General features: G+C 41.3%; 1 long non-coding RNA gene across 1 annotated transcript; it reads right to left on the reverse strand.

Moving 5' to 3' along the window:
* Window positions 1–334: 334 nt before the first annotated feature.
* On the reverse strand, window positions 335–22,765 carry LOC113628451 (uncharacterized). Its single transcript, XR_003436106.1, has 3 exons — window positions 22,618–22,765; window positions 12,914–12,916; window positions 335–345 (listed from the first exon to the last, which is right to left on the reverse strand). It is a non-coding gene; the product is annotated as an uncharacterized LOC113628451 (long non-coding RNA).
* Between the last annotated feature and the right edge of the window lie 2,725 nt (window positions 22,766–25,490).

Consider the following 25,490-nt stretch of genomic DNA (forward strand, 5'->3'; position numbering starts at 1 on the left):
GCATTTCCTCGGACAGCCTGGCAGTAAGCTCAGGCTTGTGTTGTTCTTGGGGTTCGTGGTGGTTTTCCAGGATATCCATTTGGTGGAATTTCATATTAGTGAGGACTGAAACTCTTCCCCGGTGTGAAAAATACCAGCAGCGTCTGCAGCCAGGTGACATCACCATTCCCCGTGAGACTTGGGTGAAGACCTTTCCAGACTGTTTATAATGTCCTTCTGGACTAGCATTTTTTTATTTCAGAGAGGGTGATTTAAAGTGAATTTCCTCCCTTCTCAAGAGCACAGCTGCGGCATCTATTGACAGGTTTTGTCTTTTATGACATAGGGATTAGGATGGTATTAAGTCTCCAGAGAGCATGGCATTCCCGGAGGAGGGAAACAGAAGAAACAAGCTGAGAAGTTGGGGCGGGAGAGGCAGACCGCAAGATGACTTTATGAGTCTTCCTGGGGAAGTGACACTTACAGCAGGATGTAGGAATTGACCCTGGCCGCAGCCTGGGAAGAGAGGGCTGCTCTCTGTGTTGCTACATGAGGGTAAACTATCATCAGCAGGACTGCACGTGCTCTTCTATGCTGCTCCTGGTGTCTGGAGGAAAATTTTTTGTTTTTATTTTTTGGGTTTTTTTTGCGGTACGCGGGCCTCTCACTGCTGTGGCCTCTCCCGTTGCGGAGCACAGGCTCCAGACGTGCAGGCTCAGCGGCCGTGGCTCACGGGCCCAGCCACTCCGCGGCATGTGGGATCTTCCCCGACCGGGGCACGAACCCATGTCCCCTGCATCGGCAGGCGGACTCTCAACCACTGCGCCACCAGGGAGGCCCTGGAGGAAAAACTTTAAATGTCTATTAGACATGTTGTGATTCAAGGTCAGGATCTGAGTTTCTTCAATTAATGGATGAAAACTGGCTAGGCTCTGTCAGCAACCATTTCCTTATTAGGACTCCAAACTAAAGAGGTAGTTGGGCTACTATTCTTTTTTTTTTTTTTTTGGCTGTGCCACGTGGCTTGAGTGATCTTAGCTCCCCAGCCAGGGATTGAGCCAGCACCCTCACCAGTGAAAGCACGGAGTCCTAACCACTGGACCACCAGGGCATTCCCTGGGATTCCATTCTTGGTCATCCCCACACTGACCTGCTGTGCCGACATATTAATGAGAAGTACTTTGACTGCAATGAGAAGTTCTGCAAATCTGAGGTGCTGTATAGAAAACGGAGGTAAGCAATGAGGATTTGCATCCCGCATGTTTCTTTAGAATGTGTGACACTTAAGTATCCTGAGGAAGTAAGAACAAAGGGTTCAGATATCAAAGGGTTTATTTGCCTGTAATGATAAACTTTTAGAGCTAGAAGCCTCCTAAAGATAATTTATTCCAAGACTTCATTTTACTGATGAGGATACGAGATCAGAGATGCAAAGAAAGAGCAGTCATTGGCCAAAGGAAGGAGGAAGTGTGGGCCCAGATGTGAAGGTGGAATATTGTGTTGAAGAAATAAAGCAAATTCAATATTGTTAAAGCACAGCATATGAGGGGAGGAGGGTGGTGAGAGGTGCGTCACAGGGAACTCTACTCAATATTCTGTAATAACCTAAATGGGAAAAGAATCTGAAAAAGAATAGATGTATGTATATGTATAACTGAATCACTTTGCTGTACACCTGAAACTAACACAGCATTGTGAATCAACTATATTCCAATATAAAATAAAATTTTTTTTAAATAAAATAAGAAAAGATACACGGATCCAAACCTGGGAATATAAGAATGTCATAGAAGCCATGCCCGGATTCAGGAGTTTATCCTAAATGTGCCCAAGAGCTGTAGGGGAGGGAGGTGAGAAGGAGTGGGAAAGGGTCTCCATCAGGGACTGATGGAGCAGGTCTCCCCTCTGCCAACCCTACTCCCCTTTAATGACACAAAATAACTCTTTAAAAAGAATGTAGGCATAAGAGAACCAGAAGGTTGGAGAGTGAGTTATCATTGGACCAGAACTTGTGAGCAATTCCGGGAAGCTAGAAAGAAAGCAAACCCTAAAACATGGAGAAGCAGGTGGGAGGTAACGACAGTCAGCTTTCATGTTCAGAGGACACATTTTGGGAAAACACCACCACATACTCGCAGAAAAAACACATGGCAGTTCCGCACCTGTTAACCTAGTTAACCTAGTTTTTCATCACAAAAATAGCCAAGGATTATTAGATATTCAAGGAAAGACCAACATCATGGAAGGAAAAATAAAGACTAAGTATGGAAAAAATGGAAATGATTCAGTGAACAGGACTGTGGGGGGAAAAAAGTGAATTTTTGAGCACTTACTATGTGCCAGGCACTTTTCAAAAGTTTTGCATGTATTAATTCATTCAGGTCTCTACTGCTCCAAGAGATAAGGACTATAATTAGCCCCTCTTTTTTTTTTTTTTTTTTTTTTTTTTGCGGTACGCAGGCTTCTCACTGTTGTGGCCTCTTCCGTTGCGGGACACAGGCTCTGGACGCGCAGGCTCAGCGGCCATGGCTCACGGGCCTAGCCGCTCCGCAGCATGTGGGATCTTCCCAGACCGGGGCACGAACCCGTGTCCCCTGCATCGGCAGGCGGACTCTCAACCACTGCGCCACCAGGGAAGCCCATAGCCCCTCTTTTTAAATGTGGAAACTGAGGAGCAGAGAGGTTAGGCAATTTGTCTAAAGTCACACAGCTAAACAGCGGTGGAAGAGATCCAAACACAGGCTGTTTGGCCTAAAGCCTGTGATCTTAAACATCTGGAGAAAGAGCAAAAGCTATTCCACCAAGTGAGGATAGTTATCAACCCGAAGAAAGAAAGGATGCTGCAATACCAGGCACCGTGAGTCGGGGAAGACCAGAGCTGGGGACCACCTGGTCACTGCACAGGCTTTCAGAAAAAAAGGGTAACAGCTTACCTACAGAGGAACAGAAATCCCACTGGCATCAGAGTTCTCACTGATGGGGACAATGGGACAATGCAGTTTTTTCCCAAATAGGTCCAGCTGGTGATCGAGCACATCCCCCTTCCTGACCTCCCCCTCTGCCAACCCTGAATGCCTCCTTCAGTAAAACAGCATTCAAGCTTATGGGGGGAAGTAAAGACCATTTAGACATGCAGTGACTCAGGATTTCCTCTACACTGACCAGCTCTGAAAGAATGATTCGATAATAGCATCAAAATGAAAAATAAATCTACAAAATGATGGTGATCATACTTGTGATCAAAGAAGCACACAAACGGTTAAATAGCTCTTGATGCATAATATCAAGTAAGCAACAATGCAGAGCTAAGATCAACGACATTTACTGGCCAAGGAACAGTAAGGGGAAGGTGAGCTTGACAGCACACTGAAGCTCCTTCTTGTTTCTGGGGAGACTGCAGAAAGAAATATGTTTAGTTTCATGTGTAAAAATGTAAGAGCAACTATTACAAAAACAGTATTAGGATGTAACACTTCTGGACCTCTGGAGGAAGAAAATGGAAAAAAGAAAAATTGATCAATACTATGATAGTCAAGAGGGTAAAAAAATAAAAACAAAAATGAAAGAGGAGGAGTAGACAGAAACCAACAGGAAGGAATGTTAATAAAAAACAAAGAAGAGTTTGTCCCCGCTGTGGGCCGCAGCCACCCCACGCCTCAGCAGGCCACCCTCCAACACTAGCAGTCGTGTGGCTGACAGGATCTTGGTGCTCTGGTCGGGTGTCAGGCCTGAGCCTCTGAGGTGGGAGAGCCGAGTTCAGGACATTGGACCTCCAGACATCTCCCGGCCCCATGTAATATCAATCAGTGAGAGCTCTCCCAGAGAGCTCCATCTCAACGCTAAGACCCAGCTCCACTCAACGACCAGCAAGCTCCAGTGCTGGACACCCCATGCCAAACAACTAGAAAAACAGGAACACAACCCCACCCATTAGCAGAGAGGCTGCCTAAAATCATGCTAAGTTCACAGACAACTGAAAACACACCACCGGCTGCGGTCCTGCCCACCAGAAAGACAAGATCCAGCCTCATCCACCAGAACACAGGCACCAGTCCCCTCCACCAGGGAAGGTTACAAAATCCACTGAACTAACCACAGCCACTAGGGGCAGAAACCAAAGACAACAGGAACTACGAACCTGCAGCCTGCAAAAAGGAGACCCCAAAACAGTAAATTAAGCAAAATGAGAAGACAGAGAAATATGCGGCAGATGAAGGAGCCAAGTAAAAGCCAACTAGGCCAAACGAAGAGGAAATAGGCAGTCTACCTGAAAAAGGATGCAGAGTAATGGCAGTAAAGATGATCCAAAATCTTGGTAATAGAATGGAGAAAATGCAAGAAACGTTTAACAAGGACCTAAAAGAACTAAAGTGCAAACAAACAATGATGAACAGCACAATAGATGAAATTAAAAATTCTCTAGAAGGAATCAATAGCAGAATAACTGAGGCAGAAGAATGGAGAAGTGACCTGGAAGATAAAATAGTGGAAATAACTACTGCAGAGCAGAATAAAGAAAAAAGAATGAAAAGAATTGAGGACAGGCTCAGAGACCTCTGAGACAACATTAAACATTAAACAAACATTTGAATTATAGGGGTCACAAAAGAAGAAGAGAAAAAGAAAGGGACTGAGAAAATATTTGAAGAGATTGTAGTTGAAAACTTCCTTAATATGGAAAGTAAATAGACAATCAAGTCCAGGAAGAACAGAGAGTCCCATACAGGATAAATCCAAGGAGAAACATGCCAGGACACGTATTAATCAAACTGTCAAAAATTAAATTCAAAGAAAAAATATTAAAAGCAGCAAGGGAAAAACAGCAAATAACATACAAGGGAATTCCGATAAGGTTAACAGCTGACCTTTCAGCAGAAACCCTGCAAGCCATAAGGGACTGGCAGGACATGTTGAAAGTGATGAAGGAGAAAAACCTGCAACCAAGACTACTCTACCCAGCAAGGATCTCATTCAGATTTGATGGAGAAATTAAAACCTTTAATTTTACAAGCAAGCGAAAGCTAAGAGAATTATGCACCACTAAACCAGCTTTACGACAAATGCTAAAGGAACTTCTCTAGGCAGGAAACACAAGAGAAGGAAAAGACCTACAACAACAAACCCAAATCAATTAAGAAAATGGTAATAGGAACATACATATCAGCAACTACCTTAAATGTAAAAGGATTAAATGCTCCAACAAAAAGACATAGACAGGCTGAATGGATACGAAAACAAGACCCGCATATAGGCTATCTACAAGAGACCCACTTCAGACCTAGGGACACATACAGACGGAAATTGAGGGGATGGAAAAAGATATTCCATGCAAATGGAAATCAAAAGAATGCTGGAGTAGCAATTCTCATATCAGACAAAATAGACTTTAAAATAAAGACTATTAAAAGAGACAGGGACAGGACAACCTAGGGGCAGGACAAGAATAAAGATACAGACGTTGAGAATGGACCTGAGGACACAGGGAGGGCGAAGGTTAATCTGGGACGAACTGGGAGAGTGACATTGACATATATACACTAACAAATGTAAGGTCAGTAGGTAGTAGGAAGCAGCTTCATAGCACAGGGAGATCAGCTTGGTGTCTTGTGACCACCAGAGGGGTGGGATAGGGAGGGTGGGAGGGAGACGCAAGAGGGAGGGTATATGGGGATATATGTATACGTATTTCCTATTCACTTTGTTGTACAGCAGAAACTAACACAACATTGGAAAGCAATTATACTCCAATAAAGATGTTAAAAAAAAAAGATGGCAGAATTAAGTCAAACATAGCATTAATACTCATTAATATGAATGAATTTAGTTCTCTTCTTGAAAAATGGGCACTCCTGGACAATAAATGAGAAAATTAAAATCCCACAAACCTCTGTAATTAAAAAAATTTGAAAATAATAATGAAAATATTTTCCTCTCAAACTGGACTCCAATCTCTTGACCAAATCTAAATGCAATACTCAAGAAATTGAATCCTAATTTATTTATTAAAAGAAAATCCTTACTTGATCGTGATATAATATGTTCAGGATCACAAGAATGGTTCAACTTCAGGAAATATAACATTATTGTAACCAATTTTAATAAATAGATTAAAAAATAGCATCACCTGCACATAAAATAGTTATATTTTCTTTAATGCAGCACTTTCTTATTGATTTATAGGAGTTCTTTATATACTCTGGATAGTAATCCTTCTGATATTTATATTGCCACTATTTTTCTTTTTGATAATGTGATATAGTTTGAATGTTATTGTTTCAAGACTGTAAATCTTTTATTTTCCAGGTTTATATATCTTGTTGAAGATAGCTTTTCCTTTGCCTAGGTTTTTTTTTTAAATTCTCCTATTATTTTTCCTACTACTTTTATAATATTTTTCGCTATACTACTGTTTGTAATAGACATATACTAGGAAAAACTGAATGTTGGTGAAAGCATGGTGCATTCCTATGTTGGCATACTCAGCCTGAGATCAAATGAATAAACAGTTAAAGGAACAGGATGAAGAAAGAACAGCAAGACATGTTAAATTGAAGAAGCAAATCACAGGATGAAATATAATGATTACATTAATGTAAAATGATATGTTTATAGACAACAAGTGCACAGAGAATGTCTAAAACAGTACATACCAATGCACATAAAAAGTATTGGGTTGGTCAAAAGGTTCGTTCGGTTTTTTCCATTCCATGGCTCTAGTAGCACTTAGTTGTCTTTAGCTTCATTTGAAACAATTTTGTTAGATTGTATGTGACCGCTGTCATATCAGCGTGCATTTAAAAAAAGACTTATCAAAATTGGTGAATTTTTGTGTAGCCAAGACGGAAGAATAAAACCCACATTTTTGGCATATTATGCTTTATGATTTCAAGAAAGGTAAAAATGCAACTGAAATGCAAAAAAAAAGATTTGTGCAGTGTATAGAGAAGGTGCTGTGACTGAGTGAACATGTCAAAAGTGGTTTGTGAAGTTTCGTGCTGGAGATTTCTTGCTGGACGATGCTCCATGGTCAGGTAGACCAGTTGAAGTTGATAGTGATGTAATCGAGACATTAACTGAGAACGATCAAGGTTATACCACGTGGGAGATAGCCAACATACTCAAAATAACCAAATCAAGCACTGAAAATCATTTACACCAGCTTGGTTATGTTCATCGCTTCGATGTTTGCGTTCCATGTAAGTTAAGTGAAAAAAACCTTCTTGACCATATTTCTGCATGCAATTCTCTACTTAAATGTAATGAAAACCTTCTGTTTTTAAAACAAATTGTGATGGGCGATGAAAAGTGGATACTGTGCGATAATGTGGAATGGAAGGGATCATGGGGCAAGTGAAATGAACCACCACCAACCACAACAAAGGCCGGTCTTCATCCAAGTAAGATGATGTTGTGTATATGGTGGGATTGGAAGGGAGTCCTCTATTATGAGCTCCTTCTGGAAAACCAAATGATTAATTCCATCAAGTACTGCTCCCAACTGAAAGCAGCACTTGATGAAAGGAGTCCAGAATTAGTCAACAGAAAACGTATAATCTTCCATCAGGATAATGCAAGATGCATGTTTCTTTGATGACCAGGAATAACTGTTACAGCTTTGCTGGGAAGTTCTGATTCATCCACTGTATTCACCAGACATTGCACCTTCAGATTTCCATTTATTTCAGTCTTTACAAAATTCTCTTAATAGAAAAAGTTTCAATTCCCTGGAAGACTGTAAAAGGCACCTGGAACAGTTCTTTGCTCAAAAAGATAAAAAGTTTTGGGAAGATGGAATCATGAAGTTGTCTGAAAAATGACAGAAGATAGTGGAACAAAAGGGTGAATACATTGTTCAATAAAGTTCTTGGTGAAAATGAAAAATGTGTCTTTTATTTTTACTTAAAAACTGAAGGCAATTTTTGGCCAACCCAGGGGAGTTCAGTTGGTGTTTACTCCGAATATTTTGTATTATTTGAAATCAAGAAGATAATCTTAGAATAAAGAATAAGGAGGGAGAAATGAAGATGGACCATCTGTCCTGAAGGAATCACAAGACCTCCTTTCTCAGCAGAAGACTGGCAAGCGAGGCTCCTGTGTCCAGACATGTGCTTCTCTGAGACTCAACCTTCGTGACCACAGGAGCCCTGGCTGCTCCACTGTCACGTGTAGGTCATGAATGTGGTTCACCTTGAGGAGTCAGCACAGGGCAGGAACCAGATCACTGGTTCAAAAGACCTGGGTTCAAATCCTAACTCTCCCTTCTGAATCTCTTTGTATTTATAGGAGAGGGACCATGACGCAAGCCCTACTGGGGGCAGGTAGGTTAAATGAGAAGCATTTTCAGCACAGTGCCTAGTTCCTCTGACCTTCTTCTGGATTATAAAATGGAAGTTTCAAAGATTTTTTGATGGTTCTAAAGTTTTATGGGTCTTTTGAAGCTGAGGAAGTTGGTCGGTGGGCTACTTCTTTTTAGTCATTTCCATCAGGTACACGAAGAGCGTTCCCTATGGGAGCCTCTCACCGAGGCCTGCTAGATTAGATTAATTATTTGCTGTGGATTAAATCGGATGTTAATTATGGGCTCAAATAAGATCCTGGTGTGTTCATCGAAGGCAATGTTAAGACTTTACTTTTTTCTAATGGTTTTTTCTAATGGTTCTGATAAAGGGCAGAGGTTATTCTTGGAGCATGAAAAAGGTCTAAACAGCCACAGCTGGTTTAATTACAACTAGGAAGAGATCAGAGGGAAGAAAAAAGATGAGGTGTATGATCCCATGATATGCTAATTAGAAATTTTCATATATGTTGCTTTGCAAAATACTATTATATCAGGTACTTTTGCAAAGACCTTGAAGAGGAAAATTGCACTTGTTTTTTTTTTTTTTTTTAATGAGTTTCTACTTTCTCTGAAGATAGTAACTTTTCCAACCACACTGGTCAGGGTGAAAAAATTACTTTTCTGCAATTGCTCTGCAGTCAGGTCTTTGCCATCATGGTGACGGAAGTGAAAGTGCTGATTAAGGGCTCAGCAGGAAGGTGACATGTGCAGAATCATAATAGGAAGATGGCAGCGATTCAAACGTTGGGTCATTTACTTTGGCAACTGTCATTAGCAGGTGACAGGGCTGTGGGGTAGGGAGAAGGGGAGTCATCCTAATTATGTTCCGCAGCATTTGCTCGTTTCTCCGGTTCTGCTCCTTACGTAATTTTGCTTTTTACTGTAGTGGTCTGCATATCTGTTTTTCCAGTAAGATTTTAAGCTGTGGCAAGGCCTAAACTAGACATGCATTCGTCAATGAATCCCCCAGAACTTTGCACAATACTCTGCAGTAATAGTTGCTTAATAAATGCTGGTTGAACTGAATTTTCAAGTAGCCGGTGCCGTGTCAATGTATTCCACGGCTTCTAGTTTAAAACAGTTGGCTACAAGCACGGGCAGAGACATGGGATGGCCTTTGTGCTTGGCCTGAGAGAGTTTGAGATGAACTCTTCCTTCCATCTGTTGACTCATTTTGCATTTGACCGAGTTGCTCGAATGCACTTCTGGTCAGGAGTTGACGTTGACAGTGGTACCCAAATTCAGTTTGATCGTTAAAATGCTCCAAAGAGGAGGAATCAAAGGACCTGAAATCGGCTGATAGCGGATTCTAATTCTGGACACCTCTTGGTAACAGTAAGTGCTTCTTTCTATCTAACTCCAGTCTCACACGATGCATTTTAATCCCCTTTATTATTCCTTCTTCTCTTGGGAGAGATGGCTGGAGGTCACTTTGCTAGGTTGTGTGGAAAGTCCTCGGTAGCAAGATGACTTCCTGGCCCTTAGTGAGGCTGGCCCAAATCATCTTCTGGTCTGTTTTTCTCATGAACTGGTCAACGGCAGAGTTAGGACCCATCAGCACGGATTCAATTTTGAGGCTTAGTGGGCAGTACAGGTCTGATTCATTTATTTAGCTCTGGTATTAGTCCAGAGACAGAGAATTTCACTTGGTCGAAAATGTTCACCGCCTCCTTCATTCGGGCTGATGGATTGGTGGCTGAACAGAAGGCATTTCTTCCGACCTCAAAGCTTTGTTAGACCCATGCAAGGAGGGAAAAGATCAGGTTTCTTCTTTTCTTAACTGTTCTTAACAGCTTTTTCAGAATCTTCACCGTTTTCCCCTGCTTCCCTCAGCCAGCAAGGTGACAAGACACTGACTTTGAATTGGGGGTTGGGATTGAAGTCTGCTCCCGCTTCTTCCACAGTCAATGCATTAATAAACAGCTCAGAAAATAACATGTCAGCTCAGATTTCCTCTCTCGGCGGTGAATAACATTTCAGAATCCTTTGGAGGTGCTCACGACCGCAGTGCATTATTTGTGATTGGTCCCTACGTCCCTCCCCAGCATGTGAATTCATTTCCTCTTCCTTTTCCTAAGCCAGAGTGGTAATGTTTCCTGCTTGCCGGAGTACCGTTCTCTAAGGGAGAGACCAAACCTTTGTGTTTTAGCCCTGCAATAGAAATGCTCGGTGAAACCATTAAGCAGGACCATTTACCCATTTAACCATTTAAATGTTGGGACAAAATGATGAAAATCACGTTCAACCCACTTTTTTTTTAAGTGACAAGTTACCTAATAGTTACGCTAGCTTCTAATATTAAGTAGCTACTTACATGTCAGGCTGGGTCTGTTGCCTCCTACTAGTGCTGAAACCAGAGGTATTGAAAGTGATAATTATTACTTTATATGAAGAGTGAAGCTTGAAATCTGAACTGAGGTCAATGTATAATAATCATAGCTCACATTTATCAAGTGATTATGAATAAGGCACTTGGTAATTACCTTATGTGCATTATCTCATGTAATTCCAACAACATCCCTAAGAAGTAGGTGCTATTGTTATTATTTTGCAGTTGAGGCAACTCTAGTTTAGAGAGTTAAGTAACTTGACATAGAGACAAGGACATAGAGAAGGTGGGACTTGAGCTGGAGTCAACTTGCCACATACTATATCCTATTTCCAGGTAGACCTGTTGGCTTCTAACTGCTTAATACCAGCTTCTGGGACACTGTTTTCTCAACAGCTGTAGTTGGCATAAAGATTACTCTTCTCTTCTTAACATTTGCTTTTATTTAGATTCTAGAATGCTTGCAAATACATGTATTTCAGTCAAGGGGTAGGTGATTGTTTTAACAGAAAAGGACTATGTAACTTCCTAGAAAGAAGGGTAGGGACTTAAGGTATAGCACAAGGAACTCCACTCAATACTCGGGACTTAAGTTATAGCACAGGGAACTCTACTCAGTACTCTGTAATGGCCTATATGGGAAAAGAATCTAAAATAGAGTGGATATATGTATTGATATATGTATAACTGACTCACTTTGCTGTACGCCTGAAACCAAAACAACACTGTAAATCAACTCTATGCCAATAAAAATTAAAAACAAAAAGTGGGGTTGGGGGGAGAATTTCTTCCCCAAAACTCCTCTGAACACACTATTTGGGTGAAAGAAAAAGTGGCATCGTTCACTGCCTTTGCCCTCTTTCTACAATGGAAGTAAAATCAGCTTCTAGGATGAACTTGAAAACGTTTTGCTAGGGACTTCCCTGGTGGCTCAGTGGTTAAGAATCTGCCTGCCAATGCAGGGGACACGGGCTTGAGCCCTGGTCCGGGAAGATCCCACATGCCGCTGAGCAACTAAGCCCGTGCGCCACAACTACTGAAGCCCACGCACCTAGAGCCGGTGCTCCGCAACAAGAGAAGCCACCGCAATGAGAAGCCCGCACACCGCAACGAATAGTAGCCCCCGCTCAACACAACTAGAGAAAGCCTGCATGCAGCAACAAAGACCCAACACAGCCAAAAATAAAATAGATAAATAAATTTATTTAAAAAAAGAAAAGGTTATGCTAAACGAAAGAAGTCAGACACAAAGGTCCCATGTTGTATGATTCCTTTTATGGCATATATCCACAGAGACAGAAAGCAGATTACAGGTCACCAGGGAAGTGGTTACTTAATAGGTAGGGTGTGTTTTTATGGGGTGATGAAAAGGTTTGGAAGTTAGAAGAAGCTGGTGGTTGCACAACAAAGCGAATACACTAAATACTACTGACGTGTACACTTTTAAATCGTCAATTATACATAATGTGAATTTTACCTCAATAAAAGTTAAAAAATAAAACAAAATCAGTTTCTAGTGAGGTTTTCTGTTTCTCTGGTTGACTCTTGGACAAATGCTACCCTTTCAGTGAAGGGAACAAAGAGAAACTCCGAAGTATTACCCTATTGGGTGAACCTCAGAGATGGTGGCAGTGGCGGTTAAGTGATTTGTCAAGTACTCCCCATATATCCACTCTTATGTATATGTATAACTGATTCACTTTGCTGTACAGTAGAAACTAACACAATACTTTAACTCAAGTATACTGCAATAAAAATTTTAAAAGAAGATTGGTCTTGAAGAACGGGCAAGATTTGGAATAATTAAAAGGAGTGATGATGGTGAATTCAGGTATTTGCTGCCGTGGGGTAGAGTCTAGATGAACTGGGTCTTTTCAACATCATCCTCAACAGACAGAAAATAGTTTTCTTAAGTGAATGGAGAGCATTGTTCCTTTAACCCATTGTAATGCATTTACAGTCATTTCTAATTGTAGCCCCTTCCAATGCTATAGTTTTGTATTGTATGTGGCGGTTCTGTGCCAGCTTTGGCTTCCAACGTTTGAACTCTTCTATTTGGGGGCCTTCATTGTGCAGATCTTAGTGGGAGGGAGGGCCGTGATCCCCAACAGAAGCCAAAGAAGGGAAAAAATCTCTCCCTTCCCTGCTTCTTGACACTGACGTGACCTGACCTTGACCAATCAGATGGTCCCGCCCAGTCCTGTGAAGCTGTCTGCAGAAATTTCCAGCAGTGGAGAGGGTCCAGAGCACTAGAGCCTTAGATAGACTTTCTGGTGCAAACGTGGCTGGGTTGTGGGTTGTCAAGCTTGCTCTGTTTTCTGTCAATATCCTGAGAGTATTCCTCAGACGTCCCAGAATTTTTTTCCCCACTACCCAATATTTCATGCCTATGTGTATATATATATATATATATTTAATAACAGCATTATTGAAATATCATTTGTATACCATGCAATTCTCACAACTTGCTTTTGATACATGTAATCACAAGTCCTAACCGGCACAAGTCCCCTTTAAGAAATGAGGATTTTAAACATAAAATGGAATTAAAAAAAATTAATACAAATCACATTACAGAAAAGTTGTGAAACAGAAGAAAATGATCTATAATCCACCATTCCAATATAATGATCATGTCTGTGGTTTTTACATTCCTTTTTTTAAACCTATACACATTCTTACAGTTATCCTCATGTCTTATCCAGCTTGAAAAAGATGCTTACCTGACCATAGCTCTTCCAGGGAACACAGTTAGTCTTGAGAGCCTGGGGGAGCCATCTAAAAAGTTTTGAAAAATCAAGTACCAGGGTTCCTAGGCTCCCTCGTCCAGTTAGCATTCATTGAGCTAATCAGCCACCCAGTTTAAGAGAAGTCTTGTTAGCAGATAAAGAAAAATTGTGTATAGAAGATTCTTCATGCACACAAGGATGAAAATGTAAAGGCCACGAGGGAAGGTGGCTTTCTAAGGGAGAAGGTGGATTTCTAAGGAGAAGGTGTGTGGCAAAACCTGGCCATGACCTATTCAGATGCAACCATTCAAATTGGATGATCACATTTACATTAAATGATGCAGCTGTGCATCCCTGTGCTGGGTATAGGAAGATAAAGGCTCACCGAGCAGAGTCTCTTCTCTTAAAGACTACGATCAGGTTGGTGTGATGAGACATAACATAGGACGACTAGAGAACATATTGTGTTGGCCAAAAAGTTCGTTTGGGTTTTCCCTGAGATGCTACGGAAAAAGCGAATGAACTTTTTGGCCAAGCCAACATCATACAAGGCACAGGCATCTGGAAGAGCAGTGGATGTCCGTGATGGTTAGATGTGTGACTTAACAGTTCCCAGGAAGGGCTGCTTGGCCTTGAGACCCTTCAGATGTGCCTGGAAGAATGGGCAAGATTCAGGTAGATGAAGAGAAAGAGCAAGGGCAAATTGAGGGGACAATTATAGCAAAGACGTGTTTCAGAGATGGAAGGTTGCCAGGGGGGGCGTCTCCCAGCCCAGCTTCGGTTGTGGAACAGCAGGGCTTGGATCAGGAGTTCCCAAACTTTAGGGTCCTGAGACCCCTTGACACTCTTAAAAATTACTTAACATATCAAAGAATTTTTGTTTCTGTGAGTAATTTCTATCTATATTTACTGGATTTGAAATTAAAAATGGGAAATTTGGAAGGATTTATTTATTACTTGATTGAACATAACAATAATAAAGTCTTACAAGTTAAAATAAGTAACATTTTCATGAAAAATAATTCTGTTTTCTAAAACAAAATGTTTTAGTGAGAAGAGAGGCATTGTTTTTGCAAATCTTAGTAGAAGACAGCTGGTTTCTTTTATCTGCTTCTGCACTCAGTCTGCCACAACTTGTTGTTTTGGTCGAAAGAGCTGGGGGAAATGTGGCCTATGTTATAAAAGGGGAGGACTTTTAATAGCATTTTCAGATGATATTACACTAGAATTTGACAAGAAGTAATTTCTTAAAAGTTAGTTGCAGTTGTAGACTTTGAAACCTTATCAATAAACTTTTCATACTCTGCTAGGTTATAATCCATTGGTCCCTTGTGCACTGTGGTTGGGTCTTTTACCTGTGTGTGATTTTGTAACTTCATTCACTGGTCATTTGGAAAATATTGTTCACTCAGTTGCACAGATCTTCCAAATGATGCCATATTCAAAAGATCATATCTGTTACATCATCCCATCAAAAGATCGTGTCTGGGCTTCCCTGGTGGCGCAGTGGTTGAGAGTCCGCCTGCCGATGCAGGGGACACGGGTTCATGCCCTGGTCCGGGAAGATCCCACATGCCACGGAGCGGCTGGGCCCGTGAGCCATGGCCGCTGAGCCTGCGCGTCCGGGGCCTGTGCTCTGCAATGGGAGAGGCCACAACAGTGAGAGGCCCGCATACTGCAAAAAAAAAAAAAAAAAAAAAGATCGTATCTGTTACATCATCCCTCCATCTCATTAGCAGAGTCTCTAAATACTGGGAAGCTCTCAAGCTCATGGTGACAGATGAGTTTTCCAACATTCTCCTTTTCACTTGAAAGCTAGGCATTTATCGCTGGCAGCAAGTTCTGTAAGTAGAGTCGTCCTTGAAGTGACAAGGTCGTGTCATTCTTTGTAGAGACAACGCCTCATAAATGCCCAAGTCTGAAGGACCATCGTTTGTCTGTCAATAGTCCTTTCTGGTAAAAGTCTGTTCCATGAAAACAGTGGCTTGCTTGGCTCACAATTCAAATGATTGCATGAGTACTTGGCTTTCTAGCTTATGCAGAGGAAGAGGCTGCCTGCAGGACTTTTGGTGGGGGGATGCTGTCAGCCAGCCTGGGTTGTGTGTTCCCCAACCTCAGGATTCTCCATCCCACCGGTTTCCTGCTCCATCTCCTGCTGGAAGCTAAGAGCATGGGTGTTCCCTGATGTAGCTGACACAGGTCAACAAGGATGGGGAAAGAGTGGGCTGTGGTTCTGGAAGGTGTCCAACACGATAAACAGGGAAGAGTTCCTCGATTGGCATGTCTTATATTTCAACTTGGTATTGCGTCCTATGCTTTATTCAAACAGCTGGAAGATAAACTGTTTGTCCACAACTGTGTTGAGGACATATTTCAGATGTGACAATGATTCTCAGTGGCCAGACGAGGCAAGCAGAGCTTCCCCTCCAGGGCTGCCTCTGGCTCCTGCTTTACAGGGTTTGGAACAGTTCTCCCGTCCCGCGGATTGTAGCCCACTCATTACCACTTCCCCATCTGCCCGACTGACTCTGTGTCAAGGACTCCCCACTTGGAGTTCCTAAATGGCAGTGGAGGCCAGTACTTTAGTTCTGGATCCTGAAGTCAGTCGTCCATTTGTCTGAGATCTCGTCAAATCTCTCTCTGCAGCTGATTCCAGGACCCTGGTCTCAAATATTTCCTGCTCTGCTCCCCAGCTCTCTCTATCTTCCGGGTGCCCATCACTTACCAGTTAACAACTCCTGTGCTCTTTGAAGGTAAACACATTGACTAATTAGTCCTTAGTGAATAATTTAAATAATTGGAGAAAAGTGGAAGGAGCAGAGCTGAAGCGCTTTTCTGGGTGGACACAGAGGTGAGTCATCTCTGCATTGTCCAGATACACCAACTGAAGGTCACCGTGGTGGTTAATCTTGTGTCAGTTTGGCTGGGCTATGACGCCCGGTTGTTTGGTCAAACACAGTCTAGATGTTGCTGTGAGGGTCCTTTTTAGATGTGATTAACATTTAAATCAGTAGACTTTAAGTCAAACCAATTAGTCTCCATAATGTGGGTAGGTCTCATCCGACCAGTTGAAGGCCTTAAGAGAAAAGACTGAGGTCTCTCAAGGAGGGAGAACTTCTGCCTTCAGGTTGCCTTTGGACTTGAATTGCAATAGTAAGCCTTCCCTGGGTCCCCAGTCTGCGGGCCTGCCCTGCAGATTTCAGACCTGACATCCTCCACAATCACGTGAGTCAGTTCCTTAAAATAACTCTCTCTTTCCACACCCTCCACCACCATACATATATAGAGAGAGAGACACATTCTATCAGTTCTATTGGTTTCTCTGGACCCTGACTTAGATGCAATGTTTGGAATCTAAGTATACTGGGAAAGTATTAAATTATTTTGTTCTCACAACAACTCTCTTTAGGTTAAAAAATATATATATGCACATCTTTTAAGGAATTGTAGTGATTAGTTCAACGTTTCTAGACCATGGCTGCACGTTAGAATCAACCGGGGAGACTAAAAATGCTGATGCCCAGGCCCCACCCCAGGCCAATGAAGAATCTCTAGAGTTTGATCCAGCACTGGGGTTTTAAAAACTCCAGGGCTATCTGAGTACCGCAGCCAGGGTCAAGGACCGGTGAATTAGGCTACCTCTGGGAAGAGGTAAAGGCAGCGCTGAGAAAGCATAAAGACAGCCTTTCTTCCTGGGGCATAAAATGCAGCCACCTGTAAGGGACAAATTAACCAGGAACAATATTCACGCTGATTACACCTCTTCACCCTGGCATTCACTGCCGGCTCACTGGAACTTTCAGTTTTAGGAAACCTATAATTTATGGAATTCTTTGAAGATGTCTCTGTGAATAATGCATATCTGTCTACCATCCATCAAATGATTTTGTCATTCTGAGTGGGTCTGACCAATATGAATAGTCAGAATTGAGCTCCTGCTGGACTTGAAGGAGGATCACCCTTCTATTCATAATTACCTTATGTCATTGGAAAAAGAGCTTTGCCCTGGATTCACAAAAGGCATTGGCTTGACACGTTACCTTACCTTAACCATATGCTACTGTGCAAGTTAAAAAAAATAGTATCATTTGAAACTGACTGGAATTATATTCATTTCCCCCCAAGATAAATAGACTCTGTTGAGCATATTCATTTTTCAAAGGCCATTCAGTATCCAGGAACATGCATCTGATCTTCAGGTGGGTGGTGCTCTCAGAGAGAGATGAAGTGAGTGAAGGCAAATTAATGAAGGTTGTGCCCCAGGACTAACCTTCCCTTGGTCTGAAGGGCTATCCCATTGTTGCTGCCAAGGTTCCCTCTGCTAGATCCTTGGCCTCTGACCATTGTCCTAATTTACTGAGGTGAAGCTTAGAAGTGGAGCTATTTTTACCTTTGGGCACAATAACAGTCAGCACCACACAGAGAATGAGTGTGCTGGGCAGCAAAGTTGCAAAGCGTGTGAGTGTTGGTGTTCATTCTTTGTCCATAGCATTGGCTCTGAGGGGCATTTCCCACTCCAGGTGAGGTGCCAGGCTGGGAAGGTGTGTGTGCACAGTGTAGAGGATTGTGCTACTGCCCACCTGTAGCAATGCAACCCGCACCTGTGAAAATGCTATCCTTCACCTGCAGCTATCCTACCCTCCATGTGCAACAATGCTACCCTTTTGCAGAGTATGGTCACCACGATGACCTCATGCCATTCTCATTCTGTTCAGGCAACTAAGAACATCATCCTTTGGGGGCAAAGGAAATCATGAAGAAATAATGACATCCAGTCCTGTGCCTGTCCTCACACAATTAGGGAATGGCAGCCCCATGGCTAGAACCCTGTCCTAACTCCTATTTCAACACTCTTAAAAACCAATGCGGCATTTATCTGTTACTCTGTACGAGGATAGAGATAGTGTTTATGTGTACCTGTGGAAGGAGAAAGAGGTCCTCTGGAAAGAGAGGGAAGTTGAGGGCAGCTGGCTGCACCGCTGTTTTGGGTCCTGGGGAGCAGGTGGAATTCCAGGGGCTTCTCACCTGTGATGCTGCCCAAGTGCTTCCAGTGTGCCCAGCTCCTACCTAGCAGGGGAGATGGGTCCAGGGCTGTGCCCCTTTCATGCTGAGCCAGGCCTGGACGGTCCCTGTGGCTGCAGTGGGGAGGGGGGATCTGGGAGAGGTGTGTCTGCATGGGGACCTGGCCCTGGCCATGAGCTATAGGAGGCGGATCTAGCTTCACCAAGAGCTGGGAATGTGTCTGCTGTGTGTGTGAATGTGTGCGTGTATGTGTGCGTGTGTTTTATGGCTCCCTGGAGAATCTGCATGCTTTCCTATGTAACCTGGACAATGATTTTTATTCCAAGAACTTTATCACCAATGTCTACACACCATTGGTCCAGATCACATTGCTCTGAGGTCAGACTCCAGTGAAGTATGTCAGGGGGTTCAGGGATTCTGAACTGGATCTGTGAACTGGATCTGTGAACTAATACTATTTTTTGCTTATCAAACTAGCCAACATGAAAACATGATATTACACAATGATAGTGAGCCATTTTTCATGAAATTCATTATCAAAGACAGTCATTGCAACATTATCTATTGTGGCCAAAGCTGAAAACAAGCTAGGTGTTCAAATAGGAGGACAGTTATGGTACATCCCTATAATGAAGTTTTTAGAAATGGCATTTCAAAGAATATTGAATGACATAGAAAATGTTCAAAATATACAGTAAATCAAAAAACAATGACACATTGGAAGGTCTAGCCACAGCAATCAGACAAGAAAAAAAATAAAAGGAATCCAAATTGGAAAGAAGTAAAACTGTCACTGTTTACAGATGTCATGATACTACACATAGAAAATTCTAAAGATACCACCAAATAACTATTAGCACTAATAAATGAATTCAGTAAAGTCGCAGGATACAAAATTAATATACAGAAATCTGTTGCATTTCTATGCATTAGCAATGAACTATCAGAAAGAAAAATTAAGAAAATCCCATTTACAATTTCAACAGAAATAATAAAATGGCTGGGAATAAATCTAAAAGACCTGCACTCAGACAATTATAAGACACTGATGAAAGAAACTGAAGATTACACAAACGAATGGCAAGACATACCGTGTTCATGAACTGGAAGAATTAATATCGTTAAAATGACCATACTACCCAGGGAAATTTACAGATTCAGTGCAATCCCAATCAAAATATCATGGCATTTTTTCACAGAACTAGAAGAAATAATTCTAAAATTACTATGGAAACACAAAAGACCCTGAATAGCCAAAGAAATCTTGAGAAAGAAGAACAAAGCTGGAACTATCATGCGCTCTGATTTCAAACTATACTACAAATATATAGTAATCAAAACAGTATAGTACTGCCACAAAACAGACACATAGACCCATGGAAGAGAATAGAGAGCCTAGAAATAAACTCACACTTATATGCTCAATTAATCTATGACAAATGAGGCAAGAATATATAATGGGGAAAAGATAGCCTCTTCAAAAAACAGTGTTGGAAAAAACTGTACAGCTACAGGCAAAAGAAGCAAACTGGACTACCTTCTCACACTATATACAAAAAACAAACTCAGAATGGATTAAAGATGTAAATGTAAGACCTGAAACCACAGAACTCCTAGAAGAAAACATAGGCAGTACAGTCTCTGACACTGGTCCTAGGAATATTTTGTTTTAGCTCTCTTGCCTCAGACAAGGGAAACAAAAGCAAAAATAAACAAATGTGATCACATCAAACTAAAAAGCTTTAGCACAGTGAAGAAAACTATCAATACAACTAAAAGACAACTTACTGAAGGGGAGAAGATATTTGCAAATGATATATCTGATAAGGGGTTAATATCCAAAATATGCAAAGAATGTATACAACTTAACATAAAATAACAAAAAAATCCAATTAAAAATGGGCAGAGGACCTGATTAGACATTTTTCCAAAGAAGACATACAGATGGCCAGCAGACAAATGGAAAGATGTTCAACATCACTAATCATCAGGGAAATGAAAATCAAGACCACAATGAGATATCACCTCACAACTGTCAGAATGGCTATTATCAAAGAGACAACACGTAACGAGTGCTGGTGAGGACATAGAGAAAAAGGAACCCTTGTGCACTGTTGGTGGGAATGTAAATTGGTGCAGCCACTATGGAAAACAGTATGGAGGTTCCTCAAAAAATTAAAAATAGAGTTGCCATATGATCCAGCAATTCCATTTCTGGGTATTTTTCTGAAGAAAACCAAAACATTAATTTGAAAAGATACGTGCACCCCTATATTTATTGCAGCATTATTTAAAATTGCCACGATATGGAAGCAACCAAAGTGTCCATTGATAGATGAACTGATAAAGAAAATGTATATATAAAGAAAATGTATATAATGGAATATTACTCGGCCATAAAAAGAATGAAATCTTGTCATGTTTTTGACAACATGGGTGGACTTAGAGGGTGTTATGCTAAGTGAACTGTCAGACTTGATATAAAAATATAGTATGGTTTCACTTACATTTGGAATCTAAAACAAAACAAAACAAATGAATGAACATGACAAAACAGAAACAGACTCATAGATACAGAGAACAAACAGGTGGTTGCCAGGGGTGGAGGGAGGGGGGATGTTGAGTGAAATAGGTGGCCGAGATTAAGAGGTACAAACTTCAGTTACAAAATAAATGAGTTATGGAGATAAAATATACAGTCAATAATATTGTGATAACTTTGTATGGGGACAGATGGTAAGTAGATTTTGTGATCATTTTACAATGTATAGAAACATTGAGTCACTATGTTGTGTACTTGGAACTAACATAGTGTTGTACATCAATTATACCTCAATTAAAAAAGCAAACAAAACAAAACAAAACATGGAAATAGAAAAATAGCCCAAAAAGAGGTAAGAGAAAAAGAAATAAGATAATGGAAGGACAATTGGAAAGCATAAAATACTCTTTCTATCAGATTAATGAAACTTCCTTCTATTCCTAGTTTGCAAAAAGTTTTTATCATGAATAGATGTTTGTTATGAAACATATCTTAGAAAAAAAGAAGCAATGACATAAAATCGTATAATCAGTTTCCAACTATGTAAAAGTCTGCATATATATATATATATATATATACACACACACACACACACACACATATACATATATATATCATAAAAAACACTTTAAGAAAACATCAAAATATTAGTGGTGATCATCTCTGGGGAGTGAGGTTAATGATGATTTTCTTTTCTAATTTTTAACTTGGCTATATTTCTAAATTCTCTACACTGAACACACTTTTGTTACCAGAATGAACCCAAATGTGATTAACATACAGAGAAGACCCCCATAGAGTTTGTCCCACTAGTTTTGAGTCAGAAGCAAGGTGAAGTAGACAAAAGCCAATGTATTTCCCACCTCCATCGTTTATTCATTTGTTTGTTCAGCCTTTACTGTGAGACTCTGTCCCAAGGTTGTACAAGCACTGGAGACCCAAGGTTGAGCAAGCCTTCATCTCCCAGCAAGAAGTACTCAGCTCTGAAGGGCAAGGTCAGACATGACTGTGAGGTGAAAGAGAGTAGATGTGAGTGCAAGTCGCTAAGGGGGCCAGAGGATGGGCTTGGGTGAGGTGTCAGAAAGCAGGCATCAAGCGTATATTGAAGAATGACTGTTTGCTTAGAATATATAGAGAAGAGCATTCCCAGGAGATCCAGTGCAAGTGATTTCCTGTGATCAGAGGGTAGGGTTGAAGCAGAGATAGTGATGGGAGAGGAACACAGAAAGTTTGGTGGGCCTGATCATGCTAGATAATTAGGGCTTTTTTCTCAAAGTCAGTGTTGTTCAAATTGTGTGTTCTGAAATAATTTGGTGGGTTATAACCTGCATTAAAAAACCACACACACACAAAGTGGGGGGGTAGGAGGGTTAAATTAGGAGTTTGGGATTAACAGACACACTATTATATATGAAACAGATAACCAGCAAGGACCTACTATATAGCACAGGGAACTCTACTCAATATTTTGTAATCACCTATAAGGGAAAAGAATATGAAAAAGAGTATATATATATATATATATTTTTTTTCTGAATCACTGTGCTGTGCACTTGAAAATAACAAAACATTGTAAATCAATTAGACTTCAATAAAAAAAACACAAAGGAAGAGTACAGAAAATATCAGTGTATATCACCTAAGTATCGTTTGTGAAATGTATTTTCTTTTTTTCAACTTAAAAGGTCTTTTTATTCTGAGACAATTACAGATTCATAGGAAGATGCAAAGAAATGTACAGGGTGGTCCCAGGTACCCATCCTCCAGCTTCCTCCAAGGTTAACGTCCTATACAACTGCAGTACAATGTCAAAGTCAGAAAACTGACAGTGGGATAGCCCACAGAGCTCACTCAGGACTCATCAGTTATGCACACACTCATTTGTCTCAGCTGTGTGTGGAGACCCGTGTGAAACCGCTGCACGTGTAGCCTGGTGCAGTCACCACCACAATCCAGATACGGAACTATACCACCCTGCGACACTCCCTCGTGCTACCCGCTTATAGCCACCCCTGCTTGTGTGTGTGTGTGTCCGTGTGTGTGTACAGGATCAAGACATAACATGGCTTTCTTTCTGTGAGCCACATTCAAGAAGAATTGACAGCCACTGCCACTGCACATGGCAGAAGGATTGTAGGCTGGGGTGTGGGGTCGTGGAATTGTCAGATTTATTTTAGAGGTCATCTTGGCAGCAGCGTGGAGGCTGAACGGAAAAGATGAGCCAGGTGAAGGCAGGGAGACCAGCGCCCTCGGTCATCAAGCAAAGTTGTGAACACACCTTCTTTCATTTGTTTATGTCTTCTTTCCTTTTCCCCTTCCTTCATTAAACATAGCCTATATAATAAAACATTTCTGTTATATAATATATAAATGTCATAATGATATGTATAATATTTGTAAATATCACCCTGTATAATATGACATTCTCTGTTAATCTTAGCAATTCTAAGTCGCACTTCTGAAAATATTATGTCTTATGGTCAAAGCTTCATACCCACTGGTTAATTAGGATGATAATACGGTTATTTAATTTTTTTCACAAACTCCACCCCTGTTAGTGACAGTAAGATGTTCCAGTTCTGCTTATTATTACTTGATTTTTATTTCTTTTACTATTTTTTATTCTTCACTAGGAGTTTTTATTTTAATTCAAAATACTGTAGCTGGTTGATTTAACTTGTCATTGCCAATAAAGTTTGTCATTATCAGCAAAGGATAGCAAGCAATCTAAACAAAGGCAATTGTTAATAAGGAAGCAGGATGTGAGCCCTTTCACAGAGAGCAGTGAGTTTTGGTTCTAGTTCATCGTGTGTCTACCTTTGCAATGGTGGAGATGAGGAGACACGTAGAACATATCAGGTGAGCTTTGAGGGTACTTTGTGGGTGATGATATGAATATTTCAGGCTTACCCTCCAGACAGTTTTTTGTGTTTACTGGGGAGTGCATGGCAGGTGAAGCCCCATCTGGATAACAAAGACACATGTGAGCGAAATGGACAGGCCTGTCCAAGTTGAGGTCACCATTAATTAGGTGGTATAAGCATATAAAAAGAAGGTGATCCGGACTCAGGTTTAGTGCCTAGGCAGGGAAAAGGCTAAGACACGGAGGAAGAAGACATAGGAACACTTAGGACACCAAGATGATCTTTGCTGAAGAGGTCGGTGGGATTCACTCCTCCGAAGTCAGCGCGCACTGGTCAGCAGAGATTTTGAAATCTCTCTCTAGGGAAGGGAAGAAGCACCTGCTTTTCCCATTCCAGGCAGAAGGCAGATCCATTACTTTTATCTGAAATTGGACTTTAATAAGCCTCCATTTATAGTTTCCTCAACGGTTAAAACAGAATCGTAATAGTTCATAGGTCATATTGTTGTTATAAGGATCAAACCTACCATATAAATGCTGCCTTTTGTGGTTCTATTAAAATTCTGTTGAACTAATAAATGCTTCTGCCTTTTTTTTTAACGAGCCAATGTACCATCAGAGGGAAGGTGGGAGACGATAGTACTAGAAAGGCATTCGGTTCCTTTCCTTTTATAGGAAAGGCCCTGGACCTACACTGTACATCAGCCACATTGCCCACGTTCCAATTGTTTCGCATCCAACACTGTGTGACTAATTCTTAAGTCCTGCTCTCTACTGACTCATCTGGTAGATCGCTGCTCTACATAGGAGTTCTTTATATTTCTAAAGCTTGTTGTCTGTAAGGAGATTTTTTTTTTTTTTTTTTTTTTTTTGCCCTCTTGCCTTTGAATTCTGAATCCATGGTGAAATTTCAAACATTTATGTCTTTTCTCATTAAACAATGACCTTGTCAGAAGCACCGAGATCTGTCCCAGTGGAGAAAGCTTGCTCAGCCTTGAGATTTTTGGAGCAGCACAGCCCTGAGTTCCTCCATGGTCTGCCGGATGGTCTCAGGAGCCCGCTCATCCTTTGGCAGGAAATGGAGAGAAGGTCAGCCTGGAGACCTTCCTGCATCCTGGTCTGGGATTCTCTTTAAGTGTGGAATTGCAGGGAAAAAAAATCAGGGGGTCTTGTTGCCTTTTCTTTCCAAGATACTGAGTGATCATCTAAACGTATTAGCTAATAGAACACTACTGGTCTGGGGACTGGTTATTTCTGGCAGGATCTGAAGCTCTCCTCTCTGCAGGCTGGAGCTGTGATAAATCTGAGTTCTTTCATTTTTTTCAGAGCAACTGGAGACTGACTCTGCCATGGGTGAGAGATGTCTCACCAGGGCACTTACTTCCTGTGCGGTCAGCCCAGGGGGGAAGGGAAGCAACTAGAGAGCTGGCAACAATCCTATTTCTGGGAGCTGAGCTGCCATGTGGGGGGAAAGACTGGAGTAAAAATACCAGTGGAAAGCAATCAACAAAGGAAAAGTGATGGTTTGGAAGAACCGTCAGTGTATGTACTTTGACTGAAGCTTTGAACTCGGTGCGTTAGGCCCCTTCTCTCTCTTTTCAAAAAAGTGTTTTCTGGAAGAACTGTCAAAAGATCATAGTAGGAGAGGACAGAGAAGACCGACCCTGGCGAGCAGGTGAAGCTCTTGG

Source organism: Aethalodelphis obliquidens, unplaced genomic scaffold, assembly GCF_003676395.1.
Source record: "Aethalodelphis obliquidens isolate GAN/ISIS:26980383/991018 unplaced genomic scaffold, ASM367639v1 scaffold23, whole genome shotgun sequence".
Taxonomy (NCBI): domain Eukaryota; kingdom Metazoa; phylum Chordata; class Mammalia; order Artiodactyla; family Delphinidae; genus Aethalodelphis; species Aethalodelphis obliquidens.